This window comes from Lutra lutra, chromosome 3 (genome assembly GCF_902655055.1).
Source record: "Lutra lutra chromosome 3, mLutLut1.2, whole genome shotgun sequence".
Lineage (NCBI taxonomy): Eukaryota > Metazoa > Chordata > Mammalia > Carnivora > Mustelidae > Lutra > Lutra lutra.
In genome coordinates this window covers 166118692-166144153 of record NC_062280.1, presented here as the reverse complement: position 1 = coordinate 166144153, position 25462 = coordinate 166118692, and the positions used below count along the sequence as shown (strand labels likewise).

The following is a 25462-nucleotide window of genomic DNA, read 5'->3' as shown; positions in this document are numbered from 1 at the left end:
AAAAAGAATTTTTAATCTGAAGTTTATTGGCTCCTATGGGTTTCATATTTGTCATCTTTGAATGCCTAGAAATTGTCTGTTAAATATTTTTTTGTGTGTTTTCAGAGAAGTCATGAGCAAAGTTACACAATTATATATAATTTTAAAGCCTTTTTTTTTTAAAGATTTTATTTATTTATTTGACAGAGAGAGATCACAAGTAGACGGAGAGGCAGGCAGAGAGAGAGAGAGAGGGAAGCAGGCTTCTTGCTGAGCAGAGAGCCCGATGTGGGACTCGATCCCAGGACCCTGAGATCATGACCCAAGCCGAAGGCAGCGGCTTAACCCACTGAGCCACCCAGGTGCCCTTATATAATTTTATATATCCCTATGTTCGGTTATTCTTGTTCCAAAATTATGGTTTTGATTCTTTTCTTTCCTCCTCGGAAAATTTGAGTGGTTTCCAATGGTTTTAAGCTTATATTGAAACTTAACAAGCATTTGATTCAAGACTATCAAAATCTACTTTTTGTTCTGGAAGGTGAACATGGAGAATCTGGTATTTTATTATGTTCTTAGATTTGATGAGGTATCATTGGTGATTAAATAAATTTTTAAAAAGATTTTATTTATTTGTTTGAGAGAGAGAAGGCATGTGCTCACAAGCGGGGGTTGGGGCAGTGGAAGAAGGAGTGGGGAGCAGGACTGGGGGGTGGGCTCCATCCCAGGACCCCGAGATCATGACCTGAGCTGAAGGCAGATGCTTAACCCACTGAGCAACCAAGGTGCCCCTAAATAGCTAGTAAATCTTTAAGTAAGATTTTCCATTTCTGGAGCTTAGCTGAAGCTACTTGAACTAAAGATTTGAGGGAAGATTTTAGCTTCACTGCCAGTCAGTCCTGTTTCTCTTCATTCAATTTGATAATTTTTGGTGCAGACTCTTGATGCCTTTTGCTTTTCGTGTCTGAGATGGTATTGAGATCATTTTGATGTCATAAGTAAAATGTAAGAAAGAAGTCTGTTGTATACCAAAGTTGTCTCAGAAACTCTCTTCATTCATTCCCCCTTATCTTGTTTCCCTCTCCCTTGTTTGTAAATGAAAACCTTGTGCTTTTCTTGGCTGATAATTAAGACTCAGGCTTTTAGAATGCTCAGATATTGAAAGGAGCATGGAGATAGAAGAAGAAACCTCTTAATGTTCCCTCTTCTCCTTCCATGGTGATTCTAGCTGTCTAAGTCCTGGAAGCATTTGGTTTTTGGTCTTGGGATTCCTTTCCTAAGAGACTCAAAGCTGTTTCATAGTAGAGTGGTCTCTGACGGGGCAGGTGGGTAAATGATCTGTGAGACTCTGCCACGTTTCCTTCTCCCAAAGGCATTGACATGCATCTGACCTTCGGAAGGAGTGGGTGAATGCTGATTTGGCACAACATCTCTGAAAGATTGCTAAGCCTCGAGACATCCTACTGTCTAGCTACCTATCATGTCTCATCCTTCAAATCATAGATCATCAATTTAATCAAGTCTTTCCAGATACCTGCTAGGCTTCTAGTATAAGGCTAAGTTCTTAGACTCACTTTTTAAGTCAACAAACTTTTATTGAGCACTTATGGAATGCAAGACACAGTATTGTGTGCCATGAATTCATGTGTTGTAATGTGGCAGTTTACTGCATACTTGTTCCCATAAAAGCTGAAAACATAGTTTAAAAGATGCGAAAGAGAGACAGAGTGAGTGAGAGAAAGAAAAAAAAGACACAGTGGGTAGAGGAAGTGGGAGAAGAAAGAGAGAGAGATATTAAATAATATCAATTAAAGAAATATCACAGGTCATTACATGATTAATTACCAAATGAGTGCTATAAATTTTAAGTGCCTTGGCTTCAGAGAAAGGAGAGAGCACTGTGAATTGGAGGGTGAACTTGAGATTGTTTTGAAGGATAGCTAGGTGGGGAGTAGAGAATTCACATTCTGCATTGGTGGGTTCAGCTTAGAAGGGAATGATCTGATACAGATGCTTTATGAAAATGATCATGATCTTTTTAGTTGTATTCACATCTTACAAAACTCTCTATTTACTCTTCTTATTTCAATCTTGGTACAACTCTATATGTTTAGTAGTCTACCATAGAAGAAAATAATAATTAGCTTACATTGACTATAAATATAAATATATAATTTTATTCATATAGAGAAAACAACTATATCTTTGATATTAAAATCCATAACTAACCCTGTCAGCAATATTCACAAAGACACACGTGGAAGTCTTTTTAACCTCAGCAATGGTTTGGTTTTTGTCAAGATAAGTTAAAAAGCTTCTTTGGAGTATATTCACTTCACAGTCAGATACATTTTGTGGACTTCTGTTTGAAGCTTGCTTTTTCTTTGATGCTTGTGATTGCCTTACTATATTTACTTGTGATTAAATGGAGCCCTTAGCTAGTTGATAATGACTTTTGGCTTGTAAAGAGCAATAAAGAATTTAAATCATTTAAAGTATAGCTCTTCTTTGATATCAACTATCCAACATTATTCTAATAAAAGAATGCCTAACATACTTTTAATGAATTTCCTTTTATATGAGATAAAATATTTAGCAAGAGAATTTGAGATGCCCATTAGAGCATCTAATTCATAAATGTCCAGGATGTTCATCTTGCAGGACCTGATGATTCAAGGGAAGGTTTATGTGCTGGATAGAATTATGCAGCAAGTGCATTCCCTTTGGAGAAGAAGCCAAAAACCAGGCCCACAAAGACTTCTCTAGGGTCATTTATTAAAAACCTACAAATCTCTGTAAAGTATGAAGCTTACCCTTTTCTCTATCTCTCTCTTTCTTTCTTCCCTCCAGCACATAGATGGTAGAAAAGAATTCTCAGCTGTTTACTAGTTAGTGACTTTGAAGGAACTTTTAACAGCTGTTCAAGGCCAAAATAGATTACTTTGTTTTATGCAAAACCTATCAGCATTTTTGCAATTGCGCATTTCTTTATTTCCTTGGAGTTAATTGCTAAATGTCATCCACTCCTGCTGTTCTAGTGAGTTTGAATTTTCTCAAGATGTTTCATAACTTTCTCCTTAGAGATTTCAATCTCTGTCAAATATTCTAATTTTTCTTAAACAGTACCTTTGAAGCAGGAACATACCAAATGTCCTTTATAGTAGTGATTAGCAGAAATATCAACTTCCCTTTGTTATCTCTATTCTGAATTGGAAATTTTAAGTGTATCTGTATATATTTTTAAACCAGGTTGAAATTTATAAATTCCATTCATACTCCTCTTGCCTTTTTTGTTTCCTAAATTCTCTTTCTTTAGAGTAGCTGTGTTTTTCTAATTCTTGTATTAGATCTACTCTATTTTTCTACTGAAATCTGAGAAAATGAGTTAGCACCGAGCTCATAGGTTCTCAAATATCTTTCTTTTTGAAAGCAGCTACAGGATGTCACCCACATGCACTTTAGCAGGAGTCTCCTGAGTTCTTTCAAAAATGTCTGAGTTGAAGACATTTGTTTATATTCCTTACCTAAAGGGTACTTTCCTCTCTTCACAATGTAACTAGGTCCTTTAGTCAAAATGTCACACACCAGCCTGTCAACAAATCGTGAAATAGGTAAGTTTCCTCTGAAGGTCATGCATACAATTGCTCATCAAAGAATCATACCAAAGGTCCTGTAGCTTTACCACTTCTGTTTGCTCATTTTGCATTTTTTTTCCTTTCCTTTTTCCTTACCATCCTCCTGCCTGATTTTCTCCACCCCTTTCGTCCTTGCATGACTCCGATATTCTTATTCTTTTGCATCGTAAAATGTGCTCATCTAATTAACCTCTAGTGCATTCGCTATGTTAGATAGATGAATTAAAAAAAAAAATCCCTATGAGCCTGGTTGTCTCTGTTTTCTTCTTGGTTAAAGAGGGACTGGGTGGAGTGGGAATTGGGGGACGAGAAGGCAGAAAAGGGGAAGGATGTAGGGAACTCTTAGAAAAGAAAACTAAAAACAAACTTGGTAAATGCCAGGACCTTAAAAAAAAAAAAAGACATGATGAAGCCGCTGTAAATTTTCACAGGCAATCTAGATGGGAAGTTTCAGCCACGATTTTATCTCCTTATTCAGGGCAAGGTACAGGTTGCAGAGGGGCCTATTAAGATATAAATTTTTATAAGATCTTTTAATGCTATTAACTTCACCTATTATACCTGAATGTAGATTTCTCTACAATGAAGCCTTCCTTGCGGGTAGCCCACATTAAAGACTTTTTTGTTAACCTGCCCGAACAGCCTGCCAAGGTGCTTCAAGTCCAACTACTAAACAGAGGCAGTGTTTCAACTGCATCCTTGGTCGCTGGAAGCCAAGTTTAAAATCTCACCAGTTACCCTGGAAAAGTACCAAGCTACTACTACTCATCTGTGGGGCACAAATTCACTAGACAATGAAATAGATGATCTAGCTCTGATAGTGCAAGTCTAAGTAACTGGGGTTAGAAAATGGATGTCATTTGCAGAAATCATGCTGAAATGTCAACGATAGATTACTATAATAAGTGGTGGTAAATTGTGCTTACTTCATGGTTTTTCCAGTCTTGGAGTAATCTCACCCAAACTCAAAGTTCTGAGCATATGTTGTGTATAAAGAAATTGGACAACCAAAGGAGTCTCCCAGAAAAGGATAGTGCTATGCCGTGAATTCTTTGTGTTTTTCACTGGCCTTAAATAGCCTTAAACAGAGTATTAAGTCTTTAAGAAAATCTAAAAGAAAAATGGCATTGAATCTCCACATTTACAAAAGAGTTTTAAAAAGCACGGTGCCTAAAAAAATGAAGGAATTTGGTCCTGGTAGACTGCCACTGTTGTGCTTTGTGGCTGCTTTTTTGTTTGTTTGTTTTTCTTCTGCGGTAACCACGGAAGGTGATGCCCAGCCTTTCATAAAGAGACCCAGAGTCATCCCAGGATGAGGCTTTAAATGCAGAGTTATTTAACTGGCTTTTCCACGAGCTCCCTTGGATTCGTTGTTGATGGCACTATTTCAGTCTTTTGTTTTTCGAAAAAGGCACTATATGCTTTAACATTATTTTTAATATTTGCATATTATTCCATCGTATGGAGGCACTGTATTTTATTTAATCCATCCTCTATGGCTAGACGTTTAAATAGTTACTGATTTTCAATGTTAGGACCATCCCTGTGTTAAATATCCTTATTCAAACATATGAGAATGTCTCCAATTATTTCTTCAGGAAATATTTCCAGAAATAGACTGGTGAAAGAAAATACATACTTTAAGTCTTTGAATGCATCAAGTGTCCACCAGTCAAGAATTTATCAGCAGTGTACCTCTGTGCCCATTTTCTCATATCTTCATAAAACGGGGTATTAAAAAAATCTTTACCCACTTGATAACTTTCACTTAATTTGCATTTCTCTATCAGTGAGATCAAATTTGTTTTACTAGTTTAGAACATGGTTCTGTAAACAGTAGCCCACATGCCAAATCCGGTCTGTGGTCCTTTTTTTTTTTTTAATGAATATTTTAAGGATTTTGTTTATTTATTTATTTGAGAGAGAAAGAGGGAAGGAAAGAGGGGGGAGAGAGAGAGAGTGGTGGGAAGAAGTGCAGAGGGAGAGAGAATCACAGACTCCCTTCTGAGTGTGGAGCCCAACATGGAACTGGATCTCACCACCCTGAGATCGCCTGAGCTGAAACCAAGAGGTAGATGTTCAACCAACTGAGCCACCCAGGCGCCCCCCTCATGACCTGTTTCTTAAGCAGACTTCTATTACGGATTATTTTTTATGTTTTTAAAGGAATGTAAACAAATAAGCAACAAAGAATAACATAAGTAAGGAATAATGTAGCCTGAAAGACTGAAATATTTATCACTTACCCTTTATAGAAAATGTGTAAGACCCCTTGGCCAGAGTGAAGTAATAATGATTACAATACCCAACATTATTAATCTTTAGAGTAGAGGCATGTGCTAAAGATAGTACATGTACTGTTTTATTTAATCTCCAAAGCAATCCTTCAAGATAGATATTCCTTTATGACTATTTTAAAACTGAATAAATAAGCTCAGGGAGGTAAAGTAACTTGCCCAACGTCTCACAGTAAGAGGTGGCTCTGGGATTCTAACTCAGCTGTCTCCAAAGTCTGTGCATTTAACTATTATGTTAAATGACACATGATTTGGATACATTTATTTATTAATTTTGAACAACATGAAATCTCTCCAGTATTGAAGCTTTATATCAGACACATGGTGTATAAATGTATTTATATCTTCTTTTATATTCCTTAGTGAATTTTGTAGCTTTCTTTCATAAAAATACAGTGTATCTAAAATATTTTCTCCTGGTCATTTTATATTTTGGTTTTATTATAAGTAGAAGCATTTTCCATTTCCAGATTCTCAAAGGTTATTATCTAGGAAAGGAATTGAGTTGTGTGTGTTAATTTTGTAACTAGTCATATTTGTGAACTTCCTTAAGAGTTGCAGTCAAATTTCATCCATTTCCTTTGTGTTGTCCAGGTAGACAATCATAATGATAGCTTTGCTACCTCATCTCTAATATTCATAATTTTCCACTCTGCTTAATGATTCACTGCTGGTACTTCCAGAACGATGTTAACAAGCATTCTTTTTTATTGTGGTTCTAACAGGAATGACTACTGCCTGCCATTCTGCAGAATCTTGGATGTTGATTTGTGACAGATTTTCACATTTGATTATCAATTGTTTATTCAGTTCCATTATGGTAAGAAACTGTTTTTATAATCTTATTTTACTAGGACTTTTTACTCTGAATTTTTATAGAATTTTATTACATTTATGAAGTTTTGTAGAGTTATGTGCATCTATTGAGATGATCATATCATTTTTATCCACAGGCATATTAATTTGATGAATTCTATTGCTAGACTTCCTAAGATCAAACCATCTTTGCATTCTGGAGATTATCCTTACTTGGTCACAGGGTGTTAAACTTTTAAAACTTTGCTGGATTCTATTTGTTAATTTTTTTTAAAGGGTACTTTATAATCGTATTACTAAAATAGTTTGTTCTACTATTTTATTTCCCTGATACTTCCTTCATTGGGTAATCCATTGGAAAATGGATTGTGATATTTTCTTTGCTTTTGTATGTTTTTAAAGTATCTTTTTGGGGGCACCTGGGTGGCTCAGTGGGTTAAAACCTCTGTCTTCAGCTCAGGTCATGATCCCAGGGTCCTGGGATGGAGCCCTGCATCAGACTCTCTGCTGGGCAGGGAGCCTGTTCCCCATCTCTCTCTGCCTGCTTCTCTGCCTACTTGTGATCTCTGTCTGTCAAATAAATAAATACAATCTTTTAAAAAAAAGTATCGTTTTAAGACAATCAAGAATGATTTGTCCACTGAACGGATAATAAATAGAGCTTATCTTTTGGAAAGACAAAAGCCCCATACTATTTTGAGGGGTGATTCTTTGATAACTATTCTAATTTCTCACATTCCGTGGATCTGATAACATTTTGAGACAGATTTGGTCAACTATTTTCACAAATTTCATTAACTTAGCAAAAAGTTGTTTAAAGTTTTTGCTTAAAATCTTAAAAATATTTGTGTAAATGATAATAACTCCAATGTTGTGCTTAATGTTTTACATATGTTATTTTTTAGTCTTACTAGAGATTTGTCTAATTAATTCCTATTTTCAGAGAACCAAGTCTTGGTTTTACGTAAAACATTGTTATTTTTCTGTTCCAATTAGTGCATTTTATGTTTTTATTCTTATGAAATCTCATATCTTTTCTTTTGCTTCTTTTGTTTTTGTTTCCTTGTTTCCTGATTTTATTGCATAGTTCATTTGTTTTCATTATTTTTAATTTAATAATTGAAATTTAATTTAATAATTGAATCTTAAGATTTTGAATTTTCCTCTGGTGAGTATTTTGGTAGCCACATCCATGTTTTTATAGGCACAATTATCACTGGAATTGACTTCCAATTATTTTAAAAATATCCCCCCCTCAGAATTCTTTAGAAGACTGTTTCTTATTTTCATGAACTTCTTGTATCCTCATATGATGGAAGGAGAGTGAGTGGTTTCTCTCAAGTCTCTTTTATAAAAGCACTGATCTCATTCATGGGGGCTCCAACCTTATAATCTAGTCACCCCCCAAGGCTCCACTTTTCAATATCATTGCTTTGGGCATTAGGATTTCAATGTATGAATTTTGGGAAGACACATTCAGACCATAGCAATTACAAGCCCAAAGCCCCAAATAATTAGTTGCTAACATTACCTAATACCCATTTGTATTCAAATTTCCTCAATTCACCAAAACAAACAAAACTTTTTATTGTTGGTTTGTTTAAATCAGAATCCAAACATAAGTTGCACACACAGCATCTGGTTGATATGTCTCTCTCTCTTTTTAATCTTTAAGTGTCACTTTGTCCTTTTTTATGCCATTTACTTGTAAAGGAAACCTGGCCATTTAGCTTGTGTAGTATCCCACAATTTCCATTTGGCTGGTTGCTTCCTTGTAGTGTCATTTATTCTATTTTCTATTCTTCTTATTTATTGATGGAGACTTTTTTATATATAAACTTTTTTTTAATATTTTATTTTTAAGTAATCTATGCCCCCAATGTGAGGCTCAAACACATACCCCAAGATCAAAAGTTGCACACTATACCAACTGAGCCACTAGGCACCTCTAATGACGGAGACTTTTAAAGCAAGTTTTATACTGGTTTACATCATGAAACTGTGGCTCAGAGAATTTAAGTAACTTACAGGTGGCAGAACTGGCATTTACATACTCACCTAATTTTATGGTTCAGAATCATTCTACTACAGGGTGCTACAGAAGTAGAGAAACTTCGAAAGGAAACGAAGGCGTGAAAAGGAAGAAGAGGGAGGTTAGAGGGAGGCTATACATTTTGCTTCCCATGATGTACTTCTCTTCATGGTACGGTATGAAGCAAAGAGAAAGTTGAATACCTCAAGTGTCTGCTGTCAACTTGTATTCTCTTTATTACATGCTCGTTAATATGCAGAATTCAGAAGCTCTTTACATTCCCCAGAAATGACTCCCTTGCACTTATATAAGGATGTCAGTAATATTAAATGAGGGCCTACCCTAATGACCTCATTTTAGCTTGATTTGTCCTTTGAAGAAACTACCTCCAAATAAGAGCAGATTCTTCTGTACTGGGGTTTAGGAGTTCAACATGAATTGGGCCATAGGGGTCTAATTCAGCTCGTAATGATGTATAATTTAGCACACAGCTCCACAAAGCTTGTGTATTTCCTCCAGGTCTTTCTAGTGTTGCCACTACCCTTCTGCCATGAAACATCAAGTTCTATTACAAATGCCTTTCCCTTCTTGTTTCCTGCAAGAAGTTCCACACGTGTTCCTCTGTCTCAGGTACCAGGTCCTGGTTTTGAGGGGGCTTTCAAAACATTCAACCTATAAAGAATCTTCCTTGGGGAGATATTCATAGAAGCTTCTGGCTGAGCGAGAAAAACCTGACAATATCAGGCTTTTAAAATTCAAATACATAAAAACCTAGATTGAGAACAACCTCCAGGAGCACCTAAATTTGAAAGTATTCTATGAATTGAAAAGAATCTTTCTCATTTGTTATGAACTGTGGTTTAATCAATGAACTTCAATGAGCTGTGCTTTAATCAGTGTTAGGTTTCTTTTTTATTTCTTTAGTTCTTGTTTTACTTCTTCAGTGTAGTTCTTAGCAATATCATTCATGTTCTGGTGCTTTTATTAAGACTTTAGTTCTGATCTGTATAAAATTGGTGGCTAGAGAAGTTTACCGTTTTATCTCAGTAAACCATGATTATAATCTAAATCATACAGTATTAAACTTATCCTGTGATACTTCTTCTAAGTGTATCTCAACTGCACATGTAATTCTTTGAAGGTGATAAACATTTGGAATCTTGAGTCAAAACATTCAAAATAAATATGGTAAATCACACCCGAGTGAAGGAATATAGAATCACAAATGACCCAATATAATACAAAATTTCAAAATATTTTATTTTAGAGTGGGTCATATTGTACAACATTAAATTAGAAAGATTTGCCTTCTTAATTTGGATTTACATAAGCTGATATTTCCTGAGTTCATGTTGGTAGACGTCCAGGGAAAGGGGTTGATTCAGAACTGGGTCAGTTGTTAGGTATAGACAAGTCAAAATTAAAATGAATGCTACAAATAATCCACAAATTGGATAATCTGCACAAATAATTTAGAATTGTCTGAAGATAGAGTTAATGAAATCTTGTGACCTATAGGAAAATTCCGCATAATTTGTCAAGGAAAAAAAAAATCTCCTGTAAACCTAAGAAATCAACCATTTTTGATCTGTTATTTTCTCTCAGGAAACCTCGCACATCGATGAAGTCCTAGTTAAAAACATCACTCTAGGAATAAAGCTGCTCCATTATCGTGAGCTCTGCCACTATCTGGCATGTCAATACTCAGACCAGAAACCTTTTTCTAAGGTTGATGGATGCACTGTGTCTCAGTGAGTATGTGCCTATAGTTAGATTTTGCTTTTAAAAAGGAGCCATTAACCATGCCTATTTCAAAGTGTTTTCCCTTTTTTATCTACACAATCAAGCTAATGTTTAACTATTTCACAACATATAGTTCCATAAAATGTAGCAAAGGTAAACCAGAATTCTCTTTAGCACGTGACTTTTATTTTGAGTGGTGTAGAAAGCAACTTCATAGAGGGTAATTTTTCTCCCAAGTCTGATAACTCAGAGGACAGCAATCTGGGGTGTAGGAAACTGCAGATGGGGTCTAGAGGTTACAGATCTCTAGAGCTAGTCTGTCTGATGGAACTGCATGAAATCGCAATTTTATACCACTTTCTGTCTGCAAAGACAGCATTTTATATGGTTCATGATAATTTTTATAATTTAAAGAATTTCATTATTTTGAATGCAAAGAGGAAAGTATTATTAAAAGGCAAATAGAACAAAAAAGTTTATAACAGATTTTTTAAGTTAAAAATAGAAGATATTAACTATTTCCATGACCTAGGTTTGTATTTTTAGGAAGCACATCTTAAAGACAGAGAGCAAGCCTTTTCCTGGGCAGTCTAAGTGAAATATACAGAATTCTATAATGACGGGGATATTGTTTTGTTTATAACTAATACATAATAGCAGGGTCATTTGGGTGGCTCAGTCAGTTAAGCATCCAACTCTTGATTTTGGCTCCAGTCATGATCTCAGGATGCTGAGATTGAGGCCCACATGGGGTTCTTCTGCACTAAGTTTGGAGTCTTCTTGAAAGTCTCTCTCTCTCTGCCTCCCTACCACCCCTGCCTGCTGCTCATGCTCTCTCTCTTTCTCACTCTCTCTCTCTCAAAAAAAAAAAAAAAGATAATTTGGGACCTTCATTAGTGTTATGAAGAAGATTACATAGTATGATATGGTGGGAAGTAATTGGGAACCACTGTGGCTCAGGTGGTTTGGAAATCTCTGAAGAGATTAACATTGCATTGAAGATTCAGTCATGAGAGTGAGACTATGATGTGAAGATACAGAGGAAGACCTTTTCAAGAAGGAACAAGAGTGAAAGAATTCTGAGATGGGAGTGAACTTGGACTCATCCAAGGAGAAGAGAAAGACCAATATGTCTGGTCCACTGCTGTATACTTGGAGGAAGATTCAAGAGAGAAAGGCAGAGTCTAAGTAAATGGCAGTTGCTGAGCTCACTGATGCTACAGCTCTGGGCACATGACTTAATGTCGCACGGCCATAGATTCCTCATCTGTAAATGGCAGTAATTTTTAACCATCAAAATTGGTCTTTTGGGCAATGATGATTACACATAAAAGGCATGTGCTGGACACAAAGCAAATTTTCCATAAATGCCAGTTTTCATTTTAGGCATGTTATTTTCAGACAATCAAATTTTTAATGAACTGTTTTAGTGCCAAGCACTAAGCCACCAAGAGAGTGAATGGTATCATTTTGTGTGTGTGTGTGTGTGTGTGTGTGTGTGTGTGTGTGTGTGTGTGTGAATGGTATCATGTTTTGCTTCATCATGTTTATAATTTTCTTGGGGATGTAAAATACATTTCCAGAATGTATGGGTCTTAACAAAACCTAACACAAGTGCAAAGAAGGCAGGGGTAAGTAAAGACAAGTAGAGATAATCTTGAAGGGACAGAAGAAATGTATGGAAAACATATAATTGAACTAGCCTTGGAAATTGAGTAAGATTTCTTTCAAGAACCTTCCAGGAAGATGTTACAGAACAGGAAAAAGCATAGTAGTGAGACTAAGAATGGCCCATGCAAGGCACTATAGGGCAGCAGCTCAATTTTTCTCTTTAGTAGAAGCATGTTTCAGGGATTGGGATCAGCTGGCCAGATGTATAGCTGAGAAATCGATGGTGAAAGAAACTAGGAAACTGGAACCTTGGAAGTGAGGAAGTGGAGTCTGACCTTGAAGCAGTAGAAATCAGTATTTCCTTAACAACACACCAGGAAGAGATACACAGAGTAAATGAAAGAAAAGAGACACTGGAGTGGATTAGTTACTGCTTGATGAAGTGAAAAGGATTTGGTAGGGTAAGAGCCAGAAGCCTAAAATGGAAGAAGTGGATATGAAAGCTGACTGGAAGGATTAAGTGATATTTAGTAGCAGAATTTTAATTTTGACATAGCTACCATAGGCTAAAGGTTATTGTTTCAAGAACCAGATATACTACTATACATTTGTCAGCTCTATTAATCTAATGACCTAGAGACCATTATTCAGGTTTTACAGATGAGAACTAAGAATCAGGGAAATTAAGGGAGGTATATACCTATATATATATATATATATATATATATATATATATATATAGTGGTGGGGTTACTTCCCCATTGCTAATAGTTACCTACCTCTAGCTCCTAGAATAGATCAAAATGCTTCTTTGGCCTTCAAAATCTTAGAAGATTAAGATGAGCTTTGAGAGATTAAAGATGGGATGCAGAAGTCACAACCATGACAAGAGCGCTGGGCAATTTTACAAAATTTACAATTTTACAAAAGCCTTGTCCTTCTTACAATTTATCAGCTCTTCCTTCTGGAGCTGCTCTCTTCTGGCTGGTGGCTAGGAGGGAAGAAGAGCTCTGCGAGGTGATGTCCAGGGATGTGACTCCCTGAGCTATTTCTTCATTACTTTCATTGTTGAGGTTTAATTTATTTACATATAGATAGATCGATACATATATGGATAAAAACACATAGGTAAAAATATTGATTAAAAATATATCTACTGTAGTGGGGCGCCTGGGTGGCTCAGTGGTTAAAGCCTCTGCCTTCGGCTCAGGTCATGATCTCAGGGTCTTGGGATAGAGTCCCGCATCGGGCTCTCTGCTCTGCAGGGAGCCTGCCTCCTCCTGTCTCTCTCTGCCTGCCTCTCTGCCTACTTGTGATCTGTCTGTCAAATAAATAAAAAAAAATTAAAAAAAAAATATATCTACTGTAGTTATTGTCATTGATTGTGTTACTTCCTTTATCTTAATGCTTTTCTATTGAAACGCGACAACTGTTTTGAGGGCAGCTTACGTGTGGCAAGTGGGGTAGAGTTATCTAGGTTTGGGGTTCCCTGTGTATTGGCTAATTGGAGTAATTTCATAGACTCCAGAGCCTGGGATCTCTCCCTGTTTGGTACCTGGCTAGGTGAATAGTGGTGCTGGAGGGTAGGAGTCCCATGCTGGGAGTGGGTGGGCTGTGGTTTTAATCAGCACCTCAGGAAGAGAAATTGACCAGCCTCCAGCCGGGGCATCAAAACTAGGTCAAGATAGCATTAAAAACAAAAGCAAACAATATTCTAACTAACGTACTACACGCCATAGTTCTCATGTACATGTGTAACTCTTTTTATCTCTGGCCAACATGAGGGGTTTCTTCCCTTCCAGCTGATTCTCTTTTGAGTAGAATTTCTCCTGGAAAGTTTCTAATACAGATAGACTTTGGGGATCATGGATAATTCTAGGGTCTGAATTCTCACTAGTTTAGCCCTTTTGGTTTGACCCAGCAGAGCCTCTGACATTTTCGGAACAAATACTAAGTAATTAGGTGATAAATTATGGGGTGTCACTGACCACAGGGCACTCTGCTGGGCACTCTGGAAAAGCAAAGCCAGTCTTTAAGAAGATTATCCACTTAAACAGCTGAGGATTGTGGCTAGTCAAATTACTCAAAGGACAGGGAGACACCCTGCTGTGATGCTCATCTGAAGAATATTCCTCAAAACAAATTCTAAATCCTGTATGTTCCCCACTCTCTTTTTCTCTTTCTGCTCCATTTGCTAGAAGTTTTGCTTTGTCTTTTTATTTTCGTGATTTAACTCCTATTTTCTCTCCCTTACAACTTTTTCTAGCCCTGACTCCATTAATAAGCGTGTTTCTTAGTACTGGATTTAGGGAGTGAGGTTTCTGTCTCTAGGTATTAACTTTCAACTGGTAGGCAAGTTGAACACCTTAAATTTCTTTCAAGGAAAACTTGAATGAAGTTAGTTGATAGACCATTTTTCTGTCCCTTGAACTCTGATTAAAAAAATGCTTTCTTATCACTTACTAACATTATTTGAGCTTTAATTTCCAGGTGTTTTATCTTTTATTTTCAATTAGTTCTGTCTAATAAACCCAATCATAGACACATGGACATACATAGAAATCCCAGGAGTGTTAAACTAAATTTTTAATTTTTCTGGGCATTTAGCCCAGCTTGATTTAACTTTTTAAAAGTTCTCATTGTGTCCTAGATCCTGTTTTAAAATAGGCAATTTATAATTACTAATTAGGCAGAATAAGAAGATAAGGAAGATGATTAGCTATGAAAGCTTCAGTTTTTCTCAAAGAAAGATTGAAATCGCAGCAATAGATACATGTAATGTAAACACTTTCCTATATAGTAAAAGCTTGTTTCTCCTCCAGTAGGTCCAGATCTTCTTCATTATTACAAATGAATTAACCCTGTCAGAAAACTCAATCATCTTATTAGCTTACTAAATTTTATCTCCCTTTATTTTCTGCTGATCTCTTTTCTTGAGCAGTGAATTAGTTCTAACAGACTTACATCTAATTCACTTTGCTTAGCCCTTCTAGCAGAGTGCTCCCATAACGTTTTTAAAGGAAAAAATGGCTATTTCACAATATCTTTACCGAAGACATAGAAAGTCTCTCCTGAAACCTAAAAGGATATTTTTCTCTGAAAACAATTCCTTAAGCTTTGCTTGGTTTTAGACTTAAAGATTATGTAGCTTCTAGAGTGATTTTAAGAGTACATCACAGTTTTTTTTTAAAAAGCACCAATTTGTTAACTGTGCTGATTTCTGTGCTACCTACCATGAGCAATTTCAGGCTACTAACATGAAATTACTAAATGCAGAGTTTGAAAGAGATGTGTCAGAGCATACCATTATATACTATTTCCATCATACAGACATGATGGACAACTTCAAGAGACATGAAATAGTAAAATCTAGTACAATTCCTGCGACCCAATGAGCTTTGGTTATTTACAACCATTGTTTTATATACGACTCCTCTAATTATGAACGTATGTACTTCACTTTTTCATGATGGCTGTGTTGGACAACCATTCACAAAATTCCTGAAAAATTAACCATCAACTCCACGAGCTGATATGAGCCAGCTTCAGCACACCATTGAATCAAAGTGTTAAAATATTTAAATGATTCCAGATTCAAAAATGAAAAATTTGTAATATATAATACAACAGGGTCTTTGCAGATGTGATTAAGTGAAGGCTGTTTAGGCGTGTAGATTATCTTGGATTATCAGGCTGGGCCCTAAAGGTAATCACATGAATCTGTATAGGAAGGAGGAAGGGGAAGATTTGGAACAGAAGAGGGGAAAGTGATATGAAGACAGAGGCAGAAATTGGAAATATGCCACCACAAGCCAAGGGCTGCCAGGAGTCACTGGAAGATGGAAGAGGCAAGGGACGGATTCTCCCCTAGAGCCTTTCTAGAAGATAGCCCTGCAGACAGCCCGATTCCAGCTCGGTGCTACTGATTTAGGACTTGGCCTGTACAACTTTGAGAATAAGTTTCTATTTCTGTGTGTGTGTGTGTGTGGCTTTCTTTTTTTTTTTTTTTTAATTAACATATAATGTATTATTTGCCCCAGGGGTGTTTCTGTTGTTTTAAGCAAGCAAGCTGGTGGCAGTTTGTTACAGAAGCCTCAGGAAACACATACGAACACCAAGATTAAGAAACCACAGGGAACCAGATGACAGCGCTCAGTCACAAGAAGGGTGTGTCCAAAGGAAAGCAACGAGGAAGACACTGGGTGTAAGGCTTGAAATAATTTATATATTGAATTTATATAATCATAAACTATCCTAATGTTTGAAAATAGGAATAAGGATTACTTAGAGTTAGATCAAAGTCTTCTGTCTCCTAATTTTACATACAACTCCCACCCCCGCCCTGAGACCTAGAGAGATAATCAGATGAGTTTCAAGTTTTGAGGGGACAGGAATATTTGGACTATAGCAGGTGGTCTGGGATGGTCTCTGAGAAAAAGATATTAGAAGTGAAATCCGAATGATGAGAGATCCATGCAAAGATCTAAGAGCATAGTGTTCTAGGCAGAGGAAACGATTTTAAATACCTTGAGAAGGGATCTTAATAAGGTCGATGGTTGAATTAGCTAACTGTTAATTCCTTGCAAAGTGAAGAGATGCTCTAACATTGAGTGTCCTTCTGGAGGTGGAGGTGTGGGGGTGTTTGGGGGTGGGAGACAAATCCAAGGAGTGTGGTAGGAGGAGGTAAAGCTTCACTCTCTGTTCTTTGACTCTCCTCCTGTGCTTCCTCTGTACCCTCCCTTAGTCACTTTCCAAATATCCCAGATTCTGTCATTACAGTAATAACAGACTTATAATCTCCATTTAAACATAGTGCTCTCCGAGAAACCACCCAGGACCCCCACTGTGGCTGCTGCTTCCTATACCACTGAGTTAACAGAATCAGCCCAAATAGAACTTCTCTGAAGCCCACCACCATACCCACCTGTGTATCTGTGTCTATTTGCTCCATTTACTTTCCTGTTACTGTGGATGGAGTCTCTGTTCTCCTGCAAACACCACCCCCTTAATGGTTTACCCAAATCCTTGATGCAACAGTTCTACCTCTTTCTTACATAACAGATGCTTTTTCCTTCTCCTGGACCTCTCCTTTTGGCAGAGAAAAGTGCTATCATTTCTCCTACATTAAAATGCCTTTTGTTAGTTGTCCTCTTCTCTTGGCTCTTTCTTTTCAAGATACTTCCCATGTCTCTGAAACCTTTTACTAATGAAACTCCTTAAAAGTGGGGTTATACTTGCTGTTTTCCAATTCCTCTGTTCTTCTCCTTCAAACTCCTCCAGTGAGCCTCCCTTCCCCTCCTCCTGCCTCCAAACACTCTTCTTATCTCCATTGCTGTGCAATGTCAACTGTCAGTTTCTTAGTTCTCCTCAGACTTGACCTAACATCAACATTTAACAAAGGCCATCCCTTCTCTTTTTTGAAATCCTTTCTTCACTTGTTTTCCAGCACTCTACATGCTCCTGGTTTCCTCTTTTCTCCTGGCCCTTGTCTCTTAGCCCTGAGATAACATGGGGGTTGGGCTTTGGACTCCATCTTTCCTCTGTCTATGTTTTTCCCTTGTTATGCCCTTAAGCATATGGCTTCAAATACCAGTGATGTGCAGACAACTTCCAAATATATGTATTTTTAACCTAATCTCTCCACTCAAGCCCAGTTTCCTTTATACCATTTATCCTTGGACATCTAAAAAGATTCTCAGACTTGGCTCTTTCAGGATTCAATTCCTGATTTTCCCCTGTCACTGGCTCTACCTACCTTTCAAGGACTTGGGTGCTTGACTTCTTTTTTTCTCATACCCCACCTTCGATCTTGCAGCAAATCCTGTGGCACTACCTTCAGGACATACTTAGGCTCTGACGATGTCTGGCACATGATAGGGGCTCAGTAAGTATTGGTGGAATGAATGAATGTAATGCAAAATGTTCTGACAACCAGTAAGAGGGTTATCTACATATATGACATATTATTATTAGGCAACATGCTTCACACTTGGAAACGCCTTGTTTGGGGACATATTCCCAGCTTGTATGTTTTTCTTTTAAATTTTGAATATTGTACTTTTTGGCTAAAAAAAGAAACACAGTGAAGAGGGTTATAATGTCCTATAGACTATTTCTACAGCATCACTTGTTCACAATCACATATTTTCAATAGTGAGGAGAATGAGCAACGTTTTTTGGGTGCAGGGTACTTCTGGGAGTGCAGAAGGGGATCAGGTAGAGTGGAGAAGGGCTACACAGGGGAGTCTTCAATCTTGGGGAGAACAAGACCATAAGATTTTAGCAAAATATTAAGAATGTCATTAGGCATTAAAAGGCAGAATAGGCTTTAAAAAACAGAGATAATAATCCAATTGATTGTTTATTTTATTCATAAAATCTGCTGTTTACTCATCCTTGGAAACTACTAATGGATTTATATAGAAAGAGAAGATAGTGGGGCAGAATAATCATTTGGTATTTTGCTTTCCTACTAGCCCTGCTCCCTGATGTGCAGTATTCGGGTTTCCTTTGGCAATGACCCTGTTGCCTAGTGTGGTTTTTAGGTGGCATCTGAACCAGGGTACTGTGTCCTCCCATAGGGCAAGCAAGCAGGGTTGGGGGAAGGGGCTCCCTGGAAGTCTTTCTTACCAAATACTTCTCCTCCTCAGGCTGATACAGGCAAGGGCAGACACCTGACAAGGAGGTAGCCAGGAGGACTGTTAGGGACTGGGAATCTTGCACCGAGTGATGAGGGCAAGGAGACATAGCTGGAGTTCCGTTGTTCCCATGACATCAGCCAGAATAGATAAGCAGACCTGCATCCAGACTCCCAGGAGAACCCCTGCTCCCATCCGGCTTCCAAGCCCAGTTCTCCAGTCTCACCTTCTTTCTGGGAGCCACTCAATGTTTTTCAATTCCCCTCTTTGGAAATCTTAGGTTACTCAGGGGTGTTTTCTATGGCATGTAAACAAATCAATCAAATCGCAACTAGATCAAAACAGAAGAGTTCATTTCTGTGGCTCACTCAGTGGTCCCAACTGCTTTGGATGTCATCATAGGTCACTCTCCGCTTACTCTGTCAACCTGTTTTTGTCCCCGGTGTTCCGCAGCTGACGGTTTCATGTCACCTACACACAATTCCTACTTTATATGTTCACAAGACAGATGTTGTTAAAAAATGTTCATTATAAATAGTGTAAAAGGACAGGATGTTTTGTAGGTGGTATTTTCCCAGAAAAGGAAGAAACTGCATAGGGCACATGTAATATCTATAATTCTTCTCTGCCTCTCTGCCAATTGCAAATATATTATTAATCAAAATGTAAAGAGAGTTCTGGGAATAGGGCTTTGTGAATACAAAGAAAGAAAGCAGATATAGAATAGGAAACAGAGGCATAAGCAATGTGTTCCTTCTGCCTGTTCTCTAATATAATTTTTCTGACCTCTTCTCTTTCTGGAGGAGGATTTTGTGAGAGTCCCACCATTGTCATGTGGAATGTGCCATCACCTTAAGTATCAAAGGCCAAGTAAAAACGGCTTACGCATTAGTGTGGGGGCATACAAGGTTGGCTTATACCTACTTATTCCTGAAATTAACTAAAATGAAAATAAAGGAATAAAAGTATAATTCCATAAGAACAAAGAAAATATAAGTGACAAAACAGTAGAAATGATACGAACTAAATTTTGAAGATGAGAGTTCTAGATAAATAATAACTGTGCTTTTATACCAGAGAAAACCAATAAATGCAAATTAATTTCCCCTCGAGAGTGCCGAATGGACTCAAAATGAGAGGCACCAGATACTTTCAAAGGTGGGGAGCACTGAAAAGAGTGTGGGTTTAAAGTCTCTAAGGAGTAGTTAAACTCTCTAGATCCCCACGGAGTAAGTTAGTTTTTGTTCACAGTAGACACGGACAAATATTTTTTATCAGTTGAAATGACACACCACTGTAGTAAGTTTTAACTGATATTTGAAAGATAAATGGCTCTTTTTTAAACCAAAGAAACAATAATAATTTTAATAATATTTATTCAAAGTGCATTGGGGTTTATGGGTTATACAGTATGTGATAAACACACACACACACACATAAAATATATAATAGCAGAAGAGATTGGGAGAGAGGAAACAATTGGAAACTCATGTGATAGGTACACAGCTTCGTTTTACTCTTCTCTTTATTTATTCATATTTGAATTTTTCCATAATAAAAAGAAAAACTAATAAACACTTCAGGAAAAGCTAAGAAGTAGGCAAAGTCTATTTATTATTTTGCTGCTTCTCCTCTGAAACCAACCTGCGTTTTGGCCTTAAATGAGTGGCCCATTTGAGAAAAGGGCTCTTTCTTTCCGTCTGGTGCTGTTGCTTCCCACGAATCAATAGTTCTACTGCATTGTTTGAGGTCGTGCTTAATATGTCTCACAAGTGGTTTAACACAGAGGTACTTGTGGCTACACCCGAGTGGAGGGTGGTTACTGAATCATTGAAAGAACAATTGAAATAGGGTGAGTCTAGGAAGAGAAGAGAAAAGAACAAAAAAGCGACATCTCCCTGCAAGTGATAGAGTGCTCTTATTAGGGTCTATATGAAGATTACAAATTATCTTTGGATGTTATGTCTGTTCAATCCTGAGCTGTGAACAGGCTTTCACTTCTTAAGATATACAGATGTTATTCATCATGACACATCTGACTCTCGAGAGGACTGAAATCTGGTCTTAACACATCAAATTACATTTAATAAGAAGGATAAGCAGTTTCAGGATGCGGGTATGGATTTTGCTGCTTTCGAAAATCATAAAACAAGGGAAACTTAAAAATAAGGGTGGGAATGAGAAAGACAGACATCAAGCAAAGGAGACAAAAGATGGATGGAAGTGAGATGGTGGGAAAGGGAAGGAAATGACATATTTTCCTTTCAAGTCGGTGCCTAGCTCTTATTTGAGTACAGTAATTTGATTCATGCTTATATTCTGTGTCTGATTTATTACTGATTTCATCATGAGTGCCCAGCTCTATTGGCTCTTGCCCATTTGTCTCTAAGGTAGTGAAACCACCATCAACACAATGACTGTACCCGTTGACCCTGTTAGCACTTTTAACTCTCAACTTAAACGTCTCCTTTTGCTAGTTATTTTTAGATTTATTGTTGTATGGGATGTGTATGTTGTATAGCAATATGATACCTATGGAATGTTCTGCACTGTGTAAATCAATCACCATAATAGCATCTCTGGGTGAAACCAGGGGCAGAGAGGACAGGATGAAATGGGACAGAGAATGGAATACAGGATATGGGCAACAAAGAGTGACAGAAGGGTGACAATATGGCTGGGAAAAGTGCATAGGAATTAATAGGGGAATTAATAGGGAATAATAGGGGAGACAAGAGAGTAAAGAAATGACTTCCTAATGAGAGAGCAAATTAAAAATGAAGATTTAAGCATGAATAGAGACAAAAGCATAATTAGGAGACAAAAATTATTCTGAAGAATAGGGAGCATCAGAAAACAAATTCATTTAGTGCATTGGTACCTACTTGTACCAGTGCTTTGAAAAAATGATAGAATATTAAATCTTTCTTATTTTATTTTATTTTTTTATGAGAATGAATCTCAATAAAGAAGTCCCTTGTGATACCCTAAAAACATGCACAGGAAATCATGGAAAAAATTATTTGGGGGATAATAGAGTTTCTTGGTTCCCCAGGGGCTGGTAAAAATGGGTTGGAATTAAGAATGGAAAAAATGGAATAGTGAGCAACTGTTCTTGTGAAGAAGTAGAAAATGAACATATTTTGAAGCTTTTATTGGGGTGAACAAAATACAAAAGGAATCCTCAGGCTAAAGTCTTGGATGAGAAAGTGCCCTTCCAAGTTCTCACTGTCTCACAATTTTCTCATTGTTTATAAGTCATGGGAAAACTCTTTTAGGTATTCAGTACCTATTTGTGTATTTTGGATCTTGCCTAGGCATTCCCTATCTCTAATATGTCTCCCATTAAGTTAATAAAGGGAAAAAGTCTGACCCACCACCAATACCTTGTTGTAGAGTAGTACATGCAGTGATGCACTGCCAAGGCCCTTTTGATGATTTATTTCACCCCTTCAGAATAACTTGATTTAAAAGGACCTATAATTAAAGGTTAGACTTAATTATGAAATAATCTTTGCTTTGTCATTTTCTTCTTGAGACATTCAACAATTCTATGTGTGTTTGACTACGAAACTTTCATGCTTGGCTTTAAGCAGAATTATAGTAATTGTTTTGGAATTTTTAATTGGATGAATAATAATTGAGGTGAAGGCTCTTTAGCTAATTTCTCTAAGAGTTGACTTGCTACTAAATAAGCATGAAAGATACTTTCTGTTTCCATTATAGTTTTTATATTAATAATTATACCACTTAAAGTTTTAAACAGGCTTTAAGAGCAGAATGTAACATCTTAACATGAAATCAAAAAGATTTAGCATTTTTCCTTGACATTAACTTTCTTTATTTAAAATGTATGCCTTACTAATCTCCAAATGAATTACTTTGTTTTAAATTCACATTTAAAAATCAAGTTAGATTACAGATGTAGTTTTTAAAGCAATGAATATATGACAGATATCTGAGATAAAATAATTAGGGTGATCCACATTGAGATGTAAGTTAAATAGTGCACTGATAATCCTTTGATCTAAGGATGATTAAAGCGAATTTAGGTTTTGTCTGTCTTCCCCCTACCCCCAAAACGTAATTCCCCATAGAAAACAAAGGAGATAGAATTGAAACTATACTCTAATGTTTGCAGATTTTCTTTAACCAGGGGTGTAGTTCTAAGGTAAATTTAAATAGAACTTGAATGATTCCTGTACTTGAAATATCAAGTGATTTTTAAAAACCAAAATTGTTAATACAATTGATCTGCTTTTATATTGAAGCCAGATTTTATTGAAAAACTGTTGGGGAATGATTATATTGGTTGAAATACAAATTACAAAAATGAGTCTTGACTTTTTCAAACTTTAGTTGTATTAAACAACTTCCTGTAAGACAAGTTTCAGCAGATCAGCATAAAATTTTCTTAATTTCATTACAGTCTGTAAATTAAAATTAATGAGTCTGACACCCACAATTAACAATGAAAAATGCAGATTGTTATAATTACTTAAGCAATAACATTGCTTTACATAGAAGACTTAAGGTGCTCCACAAATTATTTACAAGTGTTACATAAAACACAAAAAATGACAATTTCAATTTATTTTGTCAATGCAAAAAACCAAAATCCTTACTAAAACCTTTCTCGTTTGGGAATCTCTCGCCATGCATAATTAAGCAAATTTGATTGCAATTAAGCCTGGCTTCTACAGTAGAGTTTTAATTAATGCAAATCTGGCATCTACATCTATAAGATTAATTTTAGTGAATTAAAAGAAAACAACAAAGCGTATTTGAAAGTGCAGTTGTATTGTTGAAAGGACAGAATTTAAAAGCTGGTTATTTTTCAGCCTTCCATGTGTATAGCCTTTGACTTAGACTTTAAAGAGTGGATATTTTATTCAGATTTGTTGTTTCGTTTTTAAATGCCTTATTAAACAAGATCATCAAAATTATACAAAGCCACTTCAGAAAGATATCTTAAGGATTCAATATACATTAGAAGCAAGGTCTGGTGATAGTATATTTAGGTACATATTTCTGTACTCATATATATGTATAAATGTGTACATACACATAAACACTCATAGACACACAATTCTCGCTACCTATGTAGGATTAGATGTAAAACTCTCCCACAAATGTACCTAGATTTCATTTCACTTGTTTTAAAATTATGTTTACATGTTTACATCTCAAATGTCAAAGTACTGATGAAGTGCCTTTGTTGAGAAATATTCCCTTCAACAGAAATTCTTAAAGTAGAATTTCAGCTAAAGTACAAAAATACTTTCTGTAATCATATATATATTTGTCTTTAACACTAGTAATTGTATTTAATTTACAATTCAAATTTTCTCACTTCTCACATTCCATTTGACAAATATATTCTTTTTTTCTTTTAAAGATTTTATTTATTTATTTGACAGAGAGAGACACAGCGAGAGAAGGAACACAAGTAGGGAGAGTGGAAGAGGGAGAAGCAGGCTTCCTGCTGAACAGGGAGCCTGATGTGGGGCTTGATCCCAGGACCTAGGATCTGGGATCAAGCCCTGAGCCAAAGGCAGATGCTTAACGACTGAGCCACCCAGGCACCCGAAACATAGATATTCTTAAACACATGTTAAAATGATTATCTTAAAGGAATACATGACATGGTTTGGAAACTTAACTATTTTTATCTTTTTAAAATTCCTGATTATTTAAAAAAAATCACTTGTCACAAAAAGACATTGCTATTAACAACAGGATACCTTGATATCTAATGTTTCTATGCTCTTTTTCCATAGAACAAATTGATGCTTAAACATGGAAGCATCTCTGCCTCCATGTTGGCTGGGGCCCTAATACCATGGATGACTGGTAAAGTGAGATGGTGCTGAACTTGCAAAGGAGGTGGTAGACCATAGATTTTAAAGTCTCAACAAATAGCCACTTCAAACATATGAAAGTGTTGAAGTTGGAAAGTAGAGAGTCTAATCACTTTGGAAAATGTTGGAACAGTGCAGCATTTTCCCTCTTTCATATGCCCAATATGGAACAAGGGAGGGCCTCTTCTCCCCTGTCCCCAGTCTTATGGGAGGCAGGGCTTTGTACTTGAGGAGGTGAATAATGACCCTAAGGTTTGGGTCTGGTGCTGGTCCTGATGAGGGCTCAAAGGCAACAGGCTGTGCTAGCAACCTAAGGCAGCAAAGCAGAGAGAGAGAATGGGCTGTACCGAGGGCAAAAGACATTCAGCATTTAGTGGGAGACATGACCCTCGACAAGATAGCCGCCTGGAAGCTCCCATGTGTGGGGAACACATAAACGCACCAATGAGGAAGAGAGTCAGGTTTGCAAAGGCTGTCATGGTTTAAAAACTCTCCAATTCCAGAAGAATCTATTGTCTATTTGCCATGTGTCAAATAGACTTTGTTCCTACTTATTACCTGTGCTGCCGCCCCCACTGACCTAGAAAATCCAGAAGCATCTTGAGAAGAAAGAAGAGCAAATGATGTGGTAGAAGCTTAGTAAACAGAAAAGAGGTCATCAGCCCTCTTTGTCTGCTGCAGCAGGCCCAACTGGGGAGGGGGTGGTTGGCGGGGGAGGGAGGGTTGTCAGGGAGTTTAACACTAAATGAGATTTGGAATTTTAACAATTACATAGGCTGCATCTTGACTACTGAGACCACTTTTTTTTTTTTAATTAAAAGTGAAATTAGGACTTTTGTGTGTGTGTGTC

At 36.8% G+C, this 25462-nt stretch overlaps 1 long non-coding RNA gene across 1 annotated transcript; it reads right to left on the bottom strand.

The window, feature by feature from the left end:
* Positions 1-3501: 3501 nt before the first annotated feature.
* On the bottom strand, positions 3502-18828 carry LOC125096050 (uncharacterized). Its single transcript, XR_007126039.1, has 3 exons — positions 18744-18828; positions 12893-13104; positions 3502-3568 (listed from the first exon to the last, which is right to left on the bottom strand). It is a non-coding gene; the product is annotated as an uncharacterized LOC125096050 (long non-coding RNA).
* Between the last annotated feature and the right edge of the window lie 6634 nt (positions 18829-25462).